We start from the raw sequence: 19008 nt of genomic DNA, 5'->3' as shown, positions 1-19008 counted from the left end.
GTCTGGTCTGCCCTGTTCCCATGATGCACTGGGCCAGGGACAGACTAATTTGCATACAGCCAGGTTCTGAAACTGGGATGGTGCAATGAGCTAAAAAACGGTGTTAGATTTAGCCCTGATCTCTTGACTGGGTGAGAGTATTCTGCTTAATTCAGAGACTCTGTCCATCACCACCCCTTGTTGTAAATATTTTTGTCCACCCTAAGCGTGGAAGGGTATACTCAGATGTGAGTCCCTTGCTCATTGCACCATCAGGATTCAAGCAAGCCGGGCCGAAGACGGCTGAAATGCCAGAAACCGGTCCCCGGAAGCTTGTTTCCTTCCCAGTGTAAGAATTGGCTTTTGTAGTCTGGTCTGCCCTGTTCCCATGATGCACTGGGCCAGGGACAGACTAATTTGCATACAGCCAGGTTCTGAAACTGGGATGGTGCAATGAGCTAAAAAACGGTGTTGGATTTAGCCCTGATCTCTTGACTGGGTGAGAGTATTCTGCTTAATTCAGAGACTCTGTCCATCACCACCCCTTGTTGTAAATATTTTTGTCCACCCTAAGCGTGGAAGGGTATACTCAGATGTGAGTCCCTTGCTCATTGCACCATCAGGATTCAAGCAAGCCGGGCCGAAGACGGCTGAAATGCCAGAAACCGGTACCCGGAAGCTTGTTTCCTTCCCAGTGTAAGAATTGGCTTTTGTAGTCTGGTCTGCCCTGTTCCCATGATGCACTGGGCCAGGGACAGACTAATTTGCATACAGCCAGGTTCTGAAACTGGGATGGTGCAATGAGCTAAAAAACGGTGTTGGATTTAGCCCTGATCTCTTGACTGGGTGAGAGTATTCTGCTTAATTCAGAGACTCTGTCCATCACCACCCCTTGTTGTAAATATTTTTGTCCACCCTAAGCGTGGAAGGGTATACTCAGATGTGAGTCCCTTGCTCATTGCACCATCAGGATTCAAGCAAGCCGGGCCGAAGACGGCTGAAATGCCAGAAACCGGTCCCCGGAAGCTTGTTTCCTTCCCAGTGTAAGAATTGGCTTTTGTAGTCTGGTCTGCCCTGTTCCCATGATGCACTGGGCCAGGGACAGACTAATTTGCATACAGCCAGGTTCTGAAACTGGGATGGTGCAATGAGCTAAAAAACGGTGTTGGATTTAGCCCTGATCTCTTGACTGGGTGAGAGTATTCTGCTTAATTCAGAGACTCTGTCCATCACCACCCCTTGTTGTAAATATTTTTGTCCACCCTAAGCAAGGAAGGGTATACTCAGATGTGAGTCCCTTGCTCATTGCACCATCAGGATTCAAGCAAGCTGGGCCGAAGACGGCTGAAATGCCAGAAACCGGTCCCCAGAAGCTTGTTTCCTTCCCAGTGTAAGAATTGGCTTTTGTAGTCTGGTCTGCCCTGTTCCCATGATGCACTGGGCCAGGGACAGACTAATTTGCATACAGCCAGGTTCTAAAACTGGGATGGTGCAATGAGCTAAAAAATGGTGTTGGATTTAGCCCTGATCTCTTGACTGGGTGAGAGTATTCTGCTTAATTCAGAGACTCTGTCCATCACCACCCCTTGTTGTAAATATTTTTGTCCACCCTAAGCGTGGAAGGGTATACTCAGATGTGAGTCCCTTGCTCATTGCACCATCAGGATTCAAGCAAGCCGGGCCGAAGACGGCTGAAATGCCAGAAACCGGTCCCCGGAAGCTTGTTTCCTTCCCAGTGTAAGAATTGGCTTTTGTAGTCTGGTCTGCCCTGTTCCCATGATGCACTGGGCCAGGGACAGACTAATTTGCATACAGCCAGGTTCTGAAACTGGGATGGTGCAATGAGCTAAAAAACGGTGTTGGATTTAGCCCTGATCTCTTGACTGGGTGAGAGTATTCTGCTTAATTCAGAGACTCTGTCCATCACCACCCCTTGTTGTAAATATTTTTGTCCACCCTAAGCGTGGAAGGGTATACTCAGATGTGAGTCCCTTGCTCATTGCACCATCAGGATTCAAGCAAGCCGGGCCGAAGACGGCTGAAATGCCAGAAACCGGTACCCGGAAGCTTGTTTCCTTCCCAGTGTAAGAATTGGCTTTTGTAGTCTGGTCTGCCCTGTTCCCATGATGCACTGGGCCAGGGACAGACTAATTTGCATACAGCCAGGTTCTGAAACTGGGATGGTGCAATGAGCTAAAAAACGGTGTTGGATTTAGCCCTGATCTCTTGACTGGGTGAGAGTATTCTGCTTAATTCAGAGACTCTGTCCATCACCACCCCTTGTTGTAAATATTTTTGTCCACCCTAAGCATGGAAGGGTATACTCAGATGTGAGTCCCTTGCTCATTGCACCATCAGGATTCAAGCAAGCCGGGCCGAAGACGGCTGAAATGCCAGAAACCGGTCCCCGGAAGCTTGTTTCCTTCCCAGTGTAAGAATTGGCTTTTGTAGTCTGGTCTGCCCTGTTCCCATGATGCACTGGGCCAGGGACAGACTAATTTGCATACAGCCAGGTTCTGAAACTGGGATGGTGCAATGAGCTAAAAAACGGTGTTGGATTTAGCCCTGATCTCTTGACTGGGTGAGAGTATTCTGCTTAATTCAGAGACTCTGTCCATCACCACCCCTTGTTGTAAATATTTTTGTCCACCCTAAGCGTGGAAGGGTATACTCAGATGTGAGTCCCTTGCTCATTGCACCATCAGGATTCAAGCAAGCCGGGCCGAAGACGGCTGAAATGCCAGAAACCGGTCCCCGGAAGCTTGTTTCCTTCCCAGTGTAAGAATTGGCTTTTGTAGTCTGGTCTGCCCTGTTCCCATGATGCACTGGGCCAGGGACAGACTAATTTGCATACAGCCAGGTTCTGAAACTGGGATGGTGCAATGAGCTAAAAAACGGTGTTGGATTTAGCCCTGATCTCTTGACTGGGTGAGAGTATTCTGCTTAATTCAGAGACTCTGTCCATCACCACCCCTTGTTGTAAATATTTTTGTCCACCCTAAGCGTGGAAGGGTATACTCAGATGTGAGTCCCTTGCTCATTGCACCATCAGGATTCAAGCAAGCCGGGCCGAAGACGGCTGAAATGCCAGAAACCAGTCCCCGGAAGCTTGTTTCCTTCCCAGTGTAAGAATTGGCTTTTGTAGTCTGGTCTGCCCTGTTCCCATGATGCACTGGGCCAGGGACAGACTCATTTGCATACAGCCAGGTTCTGAAACTGGGATGGTGCAATGAGCTAAAAAACGGTGTTGGATTTAGCCCTGATCTCTTGACTGGGTGAGAGTATTCTGCTTAATTCAGAGACTCTGTCCATCAACACCCCTTGTTGTAAATATTTTTGTCCACCCTAAGCGTGGAAGGGTATACTCAGATGTGAGTCCCTTGCTCATTGCACCATCAGGATTCAAGCAAGCCGGGCCGAAGACGGCTGAAATGCCAGAAACCGGTCCCCGGAAGCTTGTTTCCTTCCCAGTGTAAGAATTGGCTTTTGTAGTCTGGTCTGCCCTGTTCCCATGATGCACTGGGCCAGGGACAGACTAATTTGCATACAGCCAGGTTCTGAAACTGGGATGGTGCAATGAGCTAAAAAACGGTGTTAGATTTAGCCCTGATCTCTTGACTGGGTGAGAGTATTCTGCTTAATTCAGAGACTCTGTCCATCACCACCCCTTGTTGTAAATATTTTTGTCCACCCTAAGCGTGGAAGGGTATACTCAGATGTGAGTCCCTTGCTCATTGCACCATCAGGATTCAAGCAAGCCGGGCCGAAGACGGCTGAAATGCCAGAAACCGGTCCCCGGAAGCTTGTTTCCTTCCCAGTGTAAGAATTGGCTTTTGTAGTCTGGTCTGCCCTGTTCCCATGATGCACTGGGCCAGGGACAGACTAATTTGCATACAGCCAGGTTCTGAAACTGGGATGGTGCAATGAGCTAAAAAACGGTGTTGGATTTAGCCCTGATATCTTGACTGGGTGAGAGTATTCTGCTTAATTCAGAGACTCTGTCCATCACCACCCCTTGTTGTAAATATTTTTGTCCACCCTAAGCGTGGAAGGGTATACTCAGATGTGAGTCCCTTGCTCATTGCACCATCAGGATTCAAGCAAGCCGGGCCGAAGACGGCTGAAATGCCAGAAACCGGTCCCCGGAAGCTTGTTTCCTTCCCAGTGTAAGAATTGGCTTTTGTAGTCTGGTCTGCCCTGTTCCCATGATGCACTGGGCCCGGGACAGACTCATTTGCATACAGCCAGGTTCTGAAACTGGGATGGTGCAATGAGCTAAAAAACGGTGTTGGATTTAGCCCTGATCTCTTGACTGGGTGAGAGTATTCTGCTTAATTCAGAGACTCTGTCCATCACCACCCCTTGTTGTAAATATTTTTGTCCACCCTAAGCGTGGAAGGGTATACTCAGATGTGAGTCCCTTGCTCATTGCACCATCAGGATTCAAGCAAGCCGGGCCGAAGACGGCTGAAATGCCAGAAACCGGTCCCCGGAAGCTTGTTTCCTTCCCAGTGTAAGAATTGGCTTTTGTAGTCTGGTCTGCCCTGTTCCCATGATGCACTGGGCCAGGGACAGACTAATTTGCATACAGCCAGGTTCTGAAACTGGGATGGTGCAATGAGCTAAAAAACGGTGTTGGATTTAGCCCTGATCTCTTGACTGGGTGAGAGTATTCTGCTTAATTCAGAGACTCTGTCCATCACCACCCCTTGTTGTAAATATTTTTGTCCGCCCTAAGCGTGGAAGGGTATACTCAGATGTGAGTCCCTTGCTCATTGCACCATCAGGATTCAAGCAAGCTGGGCCGAAGACGGCTGAAATGCCAGAAACCGGTCCCCGGAAGCTTGTTTCCTTCCCAGTGTAAGAATTGGCTTTTGTAGTCTGGTCTGCCATGTTCCCATGATGCACTGGGCCAGGGACAGACTAATTTGCATACAGCCGGGTTCTGAAACTGGGATGGTGCAATGAGCTAAAAAACGGTGTTGGATTTAGCCCTGATATCTTGACTGGGTGAGAGTATTCTGCTTAATTCAGAGACTCTGTCCATCACCACCCCTTGTTGTAAATATTTTTGTCCACCCTAAGCGTGGAAGGGTATACTCAGATGTGAGTCCCTTGCTCATTGCACCATCAGGATTCAAGCAAGCCGGGCCGAAGACGGCTGAAATGCCAGAAACCGGTCCCCGGAAGCTTGTTTCCTTCCCAGTGTAAGAATTGGCTTTTGTAGTCTGGTCTGCCCTGTTCCCATGATGCACTGGGCCAGGGACAGACTAATTTGCATACAGACAGGTTCTGAAACTGGGATGGTGCAATGAGCTAAAAAACGGTGTTGGATTTAGCCCTGATCTCTTGACTGGGTGAGAGTATTCTGCTTAATTCAGAGACTCTGTCCATCACCACCCCTTGTTGTAAATATTTTTGTCCACCCTAAGCGTGGAAGGGTATACTCAGATGTGAGTCCCTTGCTCATTGCACCATCAGGATTCAAGCAAGCCGGGCCGAAGACGGCTGAAATGCCAGAAACCGGTCCCCGGAAGCTTGTTTCCTTCCCAGTGTAAGAATTGGCTTTTGTAGTCTGGTCTGCCCTGTTCCCATGATGCACTGGGCCAGGGACAGACTAATTTGCATACAGCCAGGTTCTGAAACTGGGATGGTGCAATGAGCTAAAAAACGGTGTTGGATTTAGCCCTGATCTCTTGACTGGGTGAGAGTATTCTGCTTAATTCAGAGACTCTGTCCATCACCACCCCTTGTTGTAAATATTTTTGTCCACCCTAAGCGTGGAAGGGTATACTCAGATGTGAGTCCCTTGCTCATTGCACCATCAGGATTCAAGCAAGCCGGGCCGAAGACGGCTGAAATGCCAGAAACCAGTCCCCGGAAGCTTGTTTCCTTCCCAGTGTAAGAATTGGCTTTTGTAGTCTGGTCTGCCCTGTTCCCATGATGCACTGGGCCAGGGACAGACTCATTTGCATACAGCCAGGTTCTGAAACTGGGATGGTGCAATGAGCTAAAAAACGGTGTTGGATTTAGCCCTGATCTCTTGACTGGGTGAGAGTATTCTGCTTAATTCAGAGACTCTGTCCATCACCACCCCTTGTTGTAAATATTTTTGTCCACCCTAAGCGTGGAAGGGTATACTCAGATGTGAGTCCCTTGCTCATTGCACCATCAGGATTCAAGCAAGCCGGGCCGAAGACGGCTGAAATGCCAGAAACCGGTCCCCGGAAGCTTGTTTCCTTCCCAGTGTAAGAATTGGCTTTTGTAGTCTGGTCTGCCCTGTTCCCATGATGCACTGGGCCAGGGACAGACTAATTTGCATACAGCCAGGTTCTGAAACTGGGATGGTGCAATGAGCTAAAAAACGGTGTTGGATTTAGCCCTGATCTCTTGACTGGGTGAGAGTATTCTGCTTAATTCAGAGACTCTGTCCATCACCACCCCTTGTTGTAAATATTTTTGTCCACCCTAAGCGTGGAAGGGTATACTCAGATGTGAGTCCCTTGCTCATTGCACCATCAGGATTCAAGCAAGCCGGGCCGAAGACGGCTGAAATGCCAGAAACCGGTCCCCGGAAGCTTGTTTCCTTCCCAGTGTAAGAATTGGCTTTTGTAGTCTGGTCTGCCCTGTTCCCATGATGCACTGGGCCAGGGACAGACTAATTTGCATACAGCCAGGTTCTGAAACTGGGATGGTGCAATGAGCTAAAAAACGGTGTTGGATTTAGCCCTGATCTCTTGACTGGGTGAGAGTATTCTGCTTAATTCAGAGACTCTGTCCATCACCACCCCTTGTTGTAAATATTTATATATCTCGCAATGATATCATAATTTTTTTCATTTAGCAACACTTGTACTAGTTCTTAATATCAAATGCACTTTTTAGTCTCCCCCCATCTTAGATATTTCATGCTCTTTTCGGAGCATTGCATGCTGTAGCATCCGGAGGCCACGTCACTGAGCACGCTATCTCGTTTTCGTTCTTTTTTCAGTTCCTTTCTAATCCCGCACCTTTAGAATTCCGGCCTTTGGGTAACTAAGTGACTGTTACCTTTCACCCTGTGTTGTTTAGAACACCTTTTTCATCCGTTTCTTTCATTGTAAACTTCTGACCCTGTCCTTTTCCCCACGTTTCTATTTCCTGCGCATTCAAACAGTTCTTGGACTCATACTCGTTTTGTCTTCTGTACAGGGATTACCCCCTGACGAAGGACTGGGCCCGAAATGCATTGGGGGCATTTGAAATTTCTGTGAAGCAACATTTGTCATGTACATGCCTCAAGATGCACTAAGATGTACTAATGATATCAATAATACCATGATGAATTAACCGAATGGATACTTTATGATTCGACTATCAGTTGAATAAACTAATTCTGGAAATTAAAAATTGGGATGACAATTCTGTAAACAGTGACTCGTTCAGTTAGGAGTGCTTTAGATTTGACTCTTTTCATGTGAAGGCATCCTTTCAGTCCCCAGCAGGCTCCCATCCCTGTGTTTTTAGCGATTCCTAATGGGTATCAAATTGCAACCTACCTCATGGATATTAATGAGATAAGTGAATTGTGACCCCATTAGGAATCGCTAAATGTGTCAAAGACACATTAGTACATAGGTGTATGTAAGTGAATCTCAAAAGTTCGCTATTAGGAAACCGCACAATGAAGCCTACGTATATTTGGCCCTAAGTCATTATCTACCTCCTGCATCTTCCTCATCTCAGTCCTTACACATAGATCGTATACCCAAGTCCTCCTTGAAAACAAAACATTTCGAATAAAGACTAAAACACAACATAGAAGTGTAGCAGCAAGTGAACATTATTAACACCTATTTTAATATACTCAAGATAGAACCGCTGCTCCGAAGAAAAAGGGACAAACAGCCCTATTCTTAATCAATAGTGCAAAAGGAAAGTGAGGGGAATTGCCCATGCAGCATCAGCACAATGCCTTTAGTGAAATAACTATGGATCTCCTGAGGCCGAGACACCCCTGCTTTATGGTAGGCCAAAGAAATCTAAGTTCAAATCCAGCAACTTAAGGGCACAGTCGTGGGATGATGGCCTTTGATGACATGCCCCAAAGTCACAAAAAGAATATCAGCTTGCCTAAAAGTGACAGTTCTCTCTAGATATATGGACAAGGCCCTATGGAGGTCTAAGTAGGGCAACTGAATTTCCTGATTGGAAGTAGGAGTGGGGAAAAAGGTGGGCAATACAATATCTTGGGAAAATGTAAAAGTTGAAATCTTAGGAAAGAACTTAGGGTCTGGTTTTAATATAAAACTACCTTGTCAGAAAAGAAATGAATAAAGGGCCAATGGCATAAGAGAGCCCCGATCTAGCCCAGCTTTCTACCAGGGGACATTGCTACAAGAAAAATATACCTTTAAGGCCAAAAACCTTAATTGAATGGTAGTTAAAGCCTCAAATGGAGTCACTGGTAGCATGTTCACAACCAGCTGGGAGTGTCCAAGAAGAGACAGGGGAGTGAACCACTAACCTTCTTAGGAAAATACTTTTGAGTAAGACTTTTGGGTAGTCGGGCTACTCATGAATCAAACTGATCAAAAACCTTAATTGAATGGTAGAAAAAGCCTCAAATGGATTTGCTGGTAGCATCTTCAGAACCAATGGGGAGTGTCCAAGAAGGGACAGGGAGTGAACCACTAATCTTCTGAGGAAAAGACTTTGAGTAGTCAGGCTAAGGAATCAAACTGGGACCTCTGATTGTTTTTATGGTTGCCCACTGCCTGTGAAGAGTGGAAGCTGCAGACCCAGCAAAAAACATCCCTTAGAAATTCTGATATCTTCCCCCTAACAAATCCCTCAGAGAGGGCTGGCAGGGTAAATAGCACAGGCCTCTAATCTCTGCCTCTCAAACCCCAGACCCCCAGAGAGAGGTGAAGCAGGAATTTCTCTGGAAAATCTGGAAACGAGAGAAGGACTCAAAGGAAAAATCAAAGGAGGTTGGGGTGATAACTGATTGAATAGACAAACCAGGGATGATGAGTCCATGCTGGAACGACCAGCAGAACAGTCACCTGTGCCTCCCTGATTTGGGCCATGAGAGGAAAGGTGAATAAGGATATCCCAGGGCCAAGGGGAGCTCATTGCATCTACTCTTCACGCTTCCCGACTTGAAAGCAAAGCACAGCATCTCAGGAGTTGAGCAATGCTAGGTTTCCCATCATCCATCAGCACAGGAAGTGGCATCACTAGATTTCCCATCTCCATCTGCACAGGAAGTGGCATCACTTATCCCACCACCCAGGACCTACTTGATGGCGGACACAGCATAGATGTGTAGCAGGCTCACCACCAGTGCACCGGAGGCACGTCACAGGTGAGCCAATCCGTGCCTGTCTGCAACTGGACTGTACCAGGAACACTGGACCTTCTCCCACCCCTTCCTGCTGTGACCCTCAGCACCATCAACCCTGGACGTGGATTACCACAATGCTATTTCACCACACCATACAACACCAAGGTACACTCTCCTGCACTTCCTGCATGTTTTCATGCACTTATTCACACCCAACAGTCACCGCACCAATTGTACCCAACAACCCATTCTCATATGCGTATAATCCTGCATCTACCCACACAACACTCCAAACTCACATGCCTTCTCTTCAACACCCTCTCACTCACCAAACACTGTACAGAGATCTCTGACCTGCTACACAACAACCCACTGGACATCCTCTTCCTCATCCAAACCTGACTGAACCTCGCATCAGTACCTGACATAACCACTAGGGGCAGTTGATGTCTTAGGGCACTGAGGCATTGACCCACTGATATACTGATATTTTGAGCCCCCTATTATGTGAATATACTCTACAGAGTATTGATAGTAAGTACACACTTAATAAGAGAACTGCAATCAGCAGTTTTCCAATTAGCACAGCCACAATTCAGTCTTTCAGCTGCGGACATGATGGGTGCTCTGAAGGGAATGGGAGCAGGGCTTCAATTTGATAGACAGTCACACATGCGTAGCAGTGCATGGAAACTAGGCCACAAAGTGTGCATTTCGTATTGGACAGCTGCCTTTTTCTGGCCAGCCTGACATGCGCAATAGAGGCCTCTCTCTACTGCTCATTAGTGAATGGGGGTTGCTTAAAGCCACAGACCCACAGTCTCCTAATGAGCAGTAAGTTTGCCCACTCAAGCCAATCCTTGCACTGCTGTCATGCTGTGTAACAGCAAGGGAGCAGCGTCTGTATTGGCTGAATGATGCAGTTGCTGGACCTAGTCTAGGCCTCTGGTGGATAGTTTGTGCTAATGACACAGCAGAGGTAGGATGCTCTGCCTATGTAGCATGACCCATCACTTTAATGGGTTATTGTCAAGCCATGCAGCGATTGGCTATTTCTGCCGTTGCTGGGCTGCTCAGCCAGCCTGTCTCTCACTCTCCTCATCTCGGTGACCCAGAGCCAGACGGAGTCAAAGCACACCTGTGACCTGTACCTCATGCTGCTGAGGCGAGTCGAGCGGAACGTATGATGTTGCAATGCATGCATTTACAACGCATGCCTTTACAACGTGGTAGTTACAATGACCGAGGTGTTACCACGCAAACCATTACATCGGAAGTCATAACATCAACTTGCTGTAATGGGCGCGCTGGACTTAGGAATGGTATTATTTACTATTCCTACTCCAGTTTGTGTAACAGCAGGGAAGGTGTTGGATTGTATATCCAACACTAGCGCGCCCACCCCTGCATCAAAGCTTGCGATGTAATGGTTCACGTTGTAGCAACGCAGTCGTCCGCTTTGTAAAGGCATGCATTTTAACACATGCGTTGTTAACGCTGTTTCCCGTCGAGCGGCCTTGTATGTGACATCAATCGTCACAAAGATCCGAGTACTCCGGAGATGAGTGGACAGTCACCCAGTACTAATGGCACCATTTGCTTTGAAGAACAGAAGCAAATTAATGCCTCCTTCATCATTTTAGTAACTGCTATACTACAATTGACAGATAAGGGGAGTGATCTCCAGAACTGCACACTGCTGTGAAATGCTCTTATCGCCAGACAGAATTTTCCATCCAAGATATCCTCATCAGATTGATTTAATTGGAACCCCAAGTATCGGAGGATGGTGGGCTCAGACAGACCATTATATGTGCAGAGGCTCCACAATGGGGTCTGGGCATGCACAGGGAGGAGCTAGATTTGCCCCAATTCACTGAAATTCCGGACAGCAGACCAAATCTATCCAGAACCTTCATAGCATGTAAACAGCAGATTGTCACGTCTTTAATGTACATCCACATGTTGTCCATGAAAAGGAAGGTGTAATGTATGTTTGATGAGGTCATTAATGTCCCCTCTTACACAATTCTCTATTGTAACATAAGTGCCAGAAGTTCCACTGCTATATGAACAAGAGCAGAGATATGGGACCACTTTGTCCTGTACCCTCTGCACCACATTTACATGCGATTCAAGAACCCCAGTATGCAGTCAGGCAGTAGGGTTACCATAAAAGCAATTGTCTCCATTTAAGGAATCCCTCCCCCAGGGGCACCGCTTCATCACAGAGTATCGATAGTGTAAGTTAAGCAAATCAAACAATTGTTTGATGTCAATTGAGAGAATTAAGGCATTGGAGTGAGCATTTGTGGAGCAGTGAAGTATGTCTATAGCCCTCTGTATATTCATCACATTATTTCTACCAGGAATTAATCCAGATTGTTTTTTAATGGATGAACTGAGGCACATACAAGAACATCCTGGAGGCCAAGCTTGAATTAGCATTTTATATTCACATTCAGCATTGATATAGGGATGTATGACAGAACTAAACATGCCTTTACAAAGCAGTCACAACCCCAACTGTGTCATAACCACACATTTCTTTTCCACACAAGTTGTTACAACGACATACCTTAGGGGGGTGCTGGGCTTTGGAATAGTATAAATTACTTTTCCAACTACAGTGGGTGTTTTTCGGTAGGCAAGGTGTTGAACTTAATATCCATCACCAGTCCAAAACTGCGTTCCCTAAAGCAAGTTAGTGTAATGACTTGCATGGTAAAGGGACACCTGATAACGTCACAGTCAAGGTTGTGACTATGTTGTAAAGTCTGGTCATTTTTAAGACTGTGTGGTAAAGAAACATGTGGTAATTTTGCAGTCATAGTAGTGACTGAGTTGTAAAGTCAGGTTATTGTTAAGACTGTGTGGTAAAGTAATGTGTGGTTACGTTGCATTTGGCTTAGTGACTACATTGTAAAGGCAGACTGCATGGTAAAGGATGTTTCCCTTGATGGAGGCCAATAAAATAAGACCAACTCCCTGGACATATCCTGGTTATGTCGGGAGGACATTTGTGCTCCGTGAGTTGGGAGTGATGGGAAGGGGAGTTTTCGGCTCACATAACCCTTATTTTACATAACCACTAACCCTTAGGCTAAAAGGTCCACTTATGTGTCATAAAACTAACCCTGGGCGAAGAACTACGCTCCGTTCGCGGAGCTTGCGGAGTTTTGGCAACTCCGCGTTCTACGGAGAACGCGAAGCTGTCGATTACTCCGCGATCCGGTGCGTAGCGTAGTTCTCGCGCGCTGAATAACATTATCGCGTGCGCCGGGGGTAAGTTCGCGCGATATTTGACGCGATCACGCACTTTGGAAATAAGGGAACGCAAGCGGGCGGGACAAACCTCTTGAGTAACTTAGCGCGCTAGCTATCTCGAGCATGCAGGCAGCGCCCCGAACACGCGCACCGCGCTCCCGAAGACGAAAAACGGCGCGCGAACGGGTCTAGCAAGCTACTACGCATGTCCGCGGAGCTACGCGAAGGTCGCGGAGTGCAACTGCGTCTTCGCGTAGCTCCGCGGAGTGCGGCTCCGCGAACTACGCCCAGGGTTACATAAAACTCAATGGGGAGGCCATACTAGGCAGGCTTTCCCAAAATCAACTCTTTTAATTAGCAACCAGACTTCAACCTCGGGTGATCGATTCACCAAGAGGTGCAGCATCAAAAGAAGGTGGCATGGTTAGGAGGGTGGCATTCAAATGGAACCCCAGTGAGGACCCAGACATACGCAAATCCGTCTTGACCCTGTTCTTCATGGTAAAAATGTTGAATTAAAAAGAGAGAGACCCCCTCAACCAGGGGAATAGGGTACTTATCAACAGTGGATTAGAAGTTTCCCTTGGCAGAATTATTAGCTAATCAAGCCCAAATATTAATATTGGACACTTACATTGGACAAATATGACAAAAACATATGTATATAAAAACTTATATCAAATGTATTATTTTGTTAAAAACATGAAAAGTTTACACAATAAAAACAATTGTACTTAATCAAAATTTGTACTAAAAAATTTTTTTGACAGTTCTAAGTATCACAAGGTTAATCAACCTGAGATACTAATTTTAGAACACACAGAGAGTGCCATATAGTTCATCAATTAAAAAAAACACAACACAAGGGAGAGACAAACAAAAAGACCATGTGATTTGTCATTGGGACTTAGCACATCGAGTATCTCAATTTCAAGCAACCAATACTGGGCACATTTGATTCTTGCAATATACAGGATAGGCACGATTACTCAATTGTGCAAATTGTGTAGCGTCTACGCGTTTCGATGGCTTTTATTTCAATTTTGTGCCATCTTTTTCAAGACTGTTTTTTTGGTCTCTGTTGGTCAGCGGCACTGGGTGGTTGCCTTGAGGTTTAAGAAATCCTGTGGGTAAACATACGGCTATCAGTATTTTTTACTGCATTTGTAAATTGTCATTATTTTATCTCAACATTTCTTAACCTCTCAATACATCTTATATTGGGTGCATAGTGTATCATCTTGTCTCAAACAACAGCTCTTGTTCGGTAATTCCTGCCACTAAATTTACAGCATGGGCATGGGATTTGATTAGAATTCATATAGCATAAAATATCGACTTTTCAATCCATACTGCTCGGAAAGACAACCATCATACAGTACATGATATTTATAAGCCACAGGTTCTCTAGGTTATATATATAAACATTTCTTTAAGTCTGCACTTAGAGTCAAACTTGATTTCCACTTCGCTTCAGTGGCATATACATGTTCATAGTGCATCATTAAGCCTCATCTTTTTCGGGCATCCACATGTCCAATATTATCATGTGTGCTTTTGAAATATAAGTTTATCTACCGCCATTAAACATAAAGAGCCCATTGGAGATAAGACAGATTCATTCGTATTCTATATGTTGCGTCTGACCTTACCCTTGTCGTGGCCTAATAGATTCATTATTACTACTCTATGGTGTTTGTTACCTTTATCTCATGTTAAATGTAGAGTTCTTCTGGATATTGAACATCCACATCATCAACTTTAAGGCTGGTCTGAAAAATAAGTTATTCTTTTTCAGTATTTGTATCACAATGAATACTTCCTATTCATGAAGGGTTATACTTTCTATATGTAAGTACCTCTTCTCTAATTTGGACCCTGTTTTTACCTGAGTCTCTGATGTATCCTTTTTTATTGCTTCCTCTTGTGCCACTTTGATGGAGTCTTGCACGAGCATGCAGGAACAATATCTCTATAAGGGGAAATATTTCTATTTGTATCATTCATAGACCATTCTGTTTCCTATACTGCCTTGCTCACATCTTATTTGCAGTTGGCAGTGGCATTTATCTATTCTTTTGGGATTACCTGTTTAAAGTGTTGTCTCTTTCAAAGTATCTGTGTCTTATGGCTTTTATAACCTTGCCAGCCTTTTAGAAATATCGTTGCTCTCTGTGCTCGATTTTATCTGTACAAGATTAGCATGAATTAGACACTCTCTTGAGCACTGTTAAATTATTATATCGGTTACACATTTCATATGCATGTGACCCACCTTTGTTCACAAGTTAAAGCGTCCTGAAGGGGTGGATGCTAACAGCTGTGGAACAATGTTTTATCACCTAAATGGGATTAGATGGAGACAAAGGGGCTGGATTAGGTCTGGATATTACCACCCCTGATTTTAAATATATGTTTATTCAGGGCTGGGGGACTCCGTAACTATACCGTTTCTTACCGTTTGCATGTTACCGCCTCGGCTACTCCACACCCGACCAGCGTTTCTCACTGCTTCGTCTGTTCCTTCGGGAAAAGGCTTGAATCCCCTCCCCTCTCGTTCTACCATTTTATACTCTTTGGATTGGTTAAATTGACAAGTATATTTAGTTCAGGTGTTTTTAATTGTTTACGGGCGGGTTTTTGTTTCCATTGGATTGCCGCAGTTTGGGATTACTGAGCGCTTCACGCCTCGTTTTCATATTGTGAGCGTTGCAAGCCTCGTTTGTATCCGTTGTTGTTTGCTGAATTCACACCTCGTTTTCAAATCAGAACCAAGCCTCATTTTGTTGTGCGTGGGTCTGGCAGGCATAGGATATTCATACTGTCAATAACTAACGATGTTTTGTCCATTATTACTGCGCCTGTTTTATACTTAGACTGCAATTGGATGTTCATAATGTGAAATAACTTCACAGTTTTATTTTCTTAAAGGTACGCCTAATTTTGGCTTGAACTTCCTCTTTTACTGACTCTTATATTTAAAAATTACACATTATCTTTAAAATTCGTATTATCATATTAATTGTCCATTATGTTATTAATTTTTTAAATATTGCTATCAGATTTATTCGGTATTAGTCTGCTGTATATCCCTTTGCCTCATCCAGTTTCTCATTTATTAGCAACAATTTTCATCCAATCTTCTTTTGAGTTAAGCCCATTTTCTACGGTATCTAGAAAGCACATATACCATTGTTCACGTGTTTTCCTAATGGCATCTAAATTGCCTCCTCTTCTGCTGACACTTATTTTTTCTAGGATGAACCATGTAAACTCATTACAGTCATGGTTCTCCTTTTGGTAATGATATGTTAAGGGCGCATTTTCCTTCTTGTTTTTAATTGATGATCTGTGCTCCAACAATCTTTTTCGGAGCTCCCTGCCTGTTTCCCCTACATAGCCTAGGCCACAGGGGCAAACAAGCAAGTACACTATATTTTTGCTCCTACAATTATTTAGGCTTTTTGGGATCAAAGTTTTTCCATTGAAAATCAATTTCTTTGTTGTCATGCAGTTGGGGCAGATTGAGCATGAACCACTCTTGTGGTTTCCTGTTGCTTTTTTGTTATCAACTAAAGTTGTTTGTACCTTACTGGCCATATTTTTGTATGTTTTTACCAGGGCATTTTTAATTGTTTTATTCCGCCGGAATGAAAACAGTGGTTTAGGTATTGGTACAGTTTGGCCATTGGTGATGATCTTCCAGTTGCGATTCACTATATTTTTAATTTTGTTACTGAGGCCAGAGTACTGGCTTACAAACACAATCCTGTCTTGGGCCTTATTTATTTTTTTCCTATTTACCTCCAGTAGATTCTCTCTGTTATAAAATCTTGCCCGCTTCATGGATTGCTTCACTAATTTTTTTGGATAGCCCCGTTCACGTAATTTCTGTTCCATGATTTCAGCATGATGGTAGAAATCTGTCAGACTCGTGAAATTACTCCGTAGCCTTGAGAATTCCCCAAAGGGGATGTTGTCCTTTTGGGATCGAGGGTGGTTGCTCTGATACTGTAGGAGGGTGTTTTTGTCTCTTGGCTTTGTATATAGTTCAACTTCCAAAAACCCATTAACCTCTTTGATTTTTATGTCCAAGAATTCTACACTCTGGGCACTATAGTGGGCAGTGAATTTTAGATTTCTGTCGCCCAGATTGAGCCACTCTAAGAAAGATAGTAAGTCTTCACTGGCACCGTTCCAGATAAAGATAATATCATCGATGAACTGGTGCCAGTGAGAGACATTCTCATAGAAAGGTGCCATTTCATTATAAATATGTTGTTGTTCGAAATATCCAGCATAGAGGCATGCCAGACTGGGGGCGCAAGTGGCCCCCATGCTGGTCCCCTTTACCTGCTTAATAGCTCATCCTTGAAGAGAAAGAGATTATTTTTCAGTACTAATTCTACGCATCCTAGGATGAAATCTTTGTTACCACCTCTAAGATCCTCACCCTCAAGGATGGAGGACAGGACTTGGATGGTATGGTCTTGGGGGATGTTAGTGTAAAGAGCTTCGATATCTATTACATTCTCAGAAACGTCTGGGCCTAGCGATGAGGATGACCACAGAAACGAACAAATAGGGAGAATGGCCTCCAATCACCAACAGGAGCCTCACTCTTTTTTAGGAAATCGCCCCTACAGAGGAAGGAGAGGATATCGGAATTTCCCCAGTGAGGAACCGACGAGGAACCATGCACCTCAAAATCAGACCACCCCCAATTATTTGAAAACAAGGAACGCCAGATACTGGAGGTAAATCAATTCCCTATTATCAATCTTTCAGACAGAGTGCTGTCAAAAAGAGGAAAAGGAGGTTCTAAAATACGGATTCAGTTTCGCACCGACTGCCCCACCAAACAAATTCGAATTAGAGAAGGACATCAAATGTTTTTTTAGAAAAAGTAGGCTCAATAGGTTCTTCGCTGATAAGGTGTATGAGCCTAGTCCCAATATAACAGGCTTCAAACCCAAATCGAAATTCACTCCAAACTTGAACCAAGTTGACAAAAATGTTGAACTGTTTGAAAGAATAGTAGCAATAGAGATCAAAAACAGCCTAGAAAACACCCAGTTACAGTCCAACAATCTATCAAAATCCCATAGAATAGCCCTGAAGAATTTACAAGATTGTGACGACGTAACAATAAAACCCGCCGATAAGGGCGGTGGAGTAGTGGTCTTTAATACTGTGGACTACGACAACAGAATGAAGGCACTCCTAAATGTTAAAGAACATTATATCCCTGCTTCATTTAGAATGTTGGAGGGACTAAAAACAGAGGTAGCCACATTCCTGAACTACGGCAGAAATAATGATTGGATCTGTGAAGATGAATATAAGTTTCTTTTAAATAACAATCCTATCACCCTGGCAATCTACGGGTTGCCCAAAATTCACAAAAATACCCTTGATCCGCCCATGCGGCCCATAGTGAGTAGTCTTGGGTCTTTATTGGAGCCCTTAAGCAAATACGCTGATTTCTTCCTGCGTCCCTTAGTCCAGCAACAGCGGTCGTATTTGAAGGACACGGCACATACAATTTCAATACTTGAAGGGAGGAGCTTCGATAAGGTGACCCAGTTATAGGTCACCTTAGCTATCGAAGCTCTTTACACTAACATCCCCCAAGACCATACCATCCAAGTCCTGTCCTCCATCCTTGAGGGTGAGGATCTTAGAGGTGGTAACAAAGATTTACTCCTAGGATGCGTAGAATTAGTACTGAAAAATAATCTCTTTCTCTTCAAGGATGAGCTATTTAAGCAGGTAAAGGGGACCAGCATGGGGGCCACTTGTGCCCCCAGTCTGGCATGCCTCTATGTTGGATATTTCGAACAACAACATATTTATAATGAAATGGCACCTTTCTATGAGAATGTCTCTCACTGGCACCGGTTCATCGATGATATTATCTTTATCTGGAACGGTGCCAGTGAAGACTTACTATCTTTCTTAGAGTGGCTCAATCTGGGCGACAGAAATCTAAAATTCACTGCCCACTATAGTGCCCAGAGTGTAGAATTCTTGGATATAAAAATCAAAGAGGTTAATGGGTTTTTGGAAGTTGAACTATATACAAAGCCAACAGACAAAAACACCCTCCTACAGTATCAGAGCAACCACCCTCGATCCCAAAAGGACAACATCCCCTTTGGGGAATTCTCAAGGCTACGGCGTAATTGCACGAGTCTGACAGATTTCTACCATCATGCTGAAATCATGGAACAGAAATTACGTGAAAGGGGCTATCCAAAAAAATTAGTGAAACAATCCATGAAGCGGGCAAGATTTTATAACAGAGAGAATCTACTGGAGGTATATAGGAAAAAAATAAATAAGGCCCAAGACAGGATTGTGTTTGTAAGCCAGTACTCTGGCCTCAGTAACAAAATTAAAAATATAGTGAATCGCAACTGGAAGATCATCAA

Source organism: Lissotriton helveticus, chromosome 10 (genome assembly GCF_964261635.1).
Source record: "Lissotriton helveticus chromosome 10, aLisHel1.1, whole genome shotgun sequence".
Classification (NCBI taxonomy): Eukaryota; Metazoa; Chordata; class Amphibia; order Caudata; family Salamandridae; genus Lissotriton; species Lissotriton helveticus.
The sequence above is the reverse complement of the archived record's forward strand: the minus strand, read 5'-3'. Positions refer to the sequence as shown.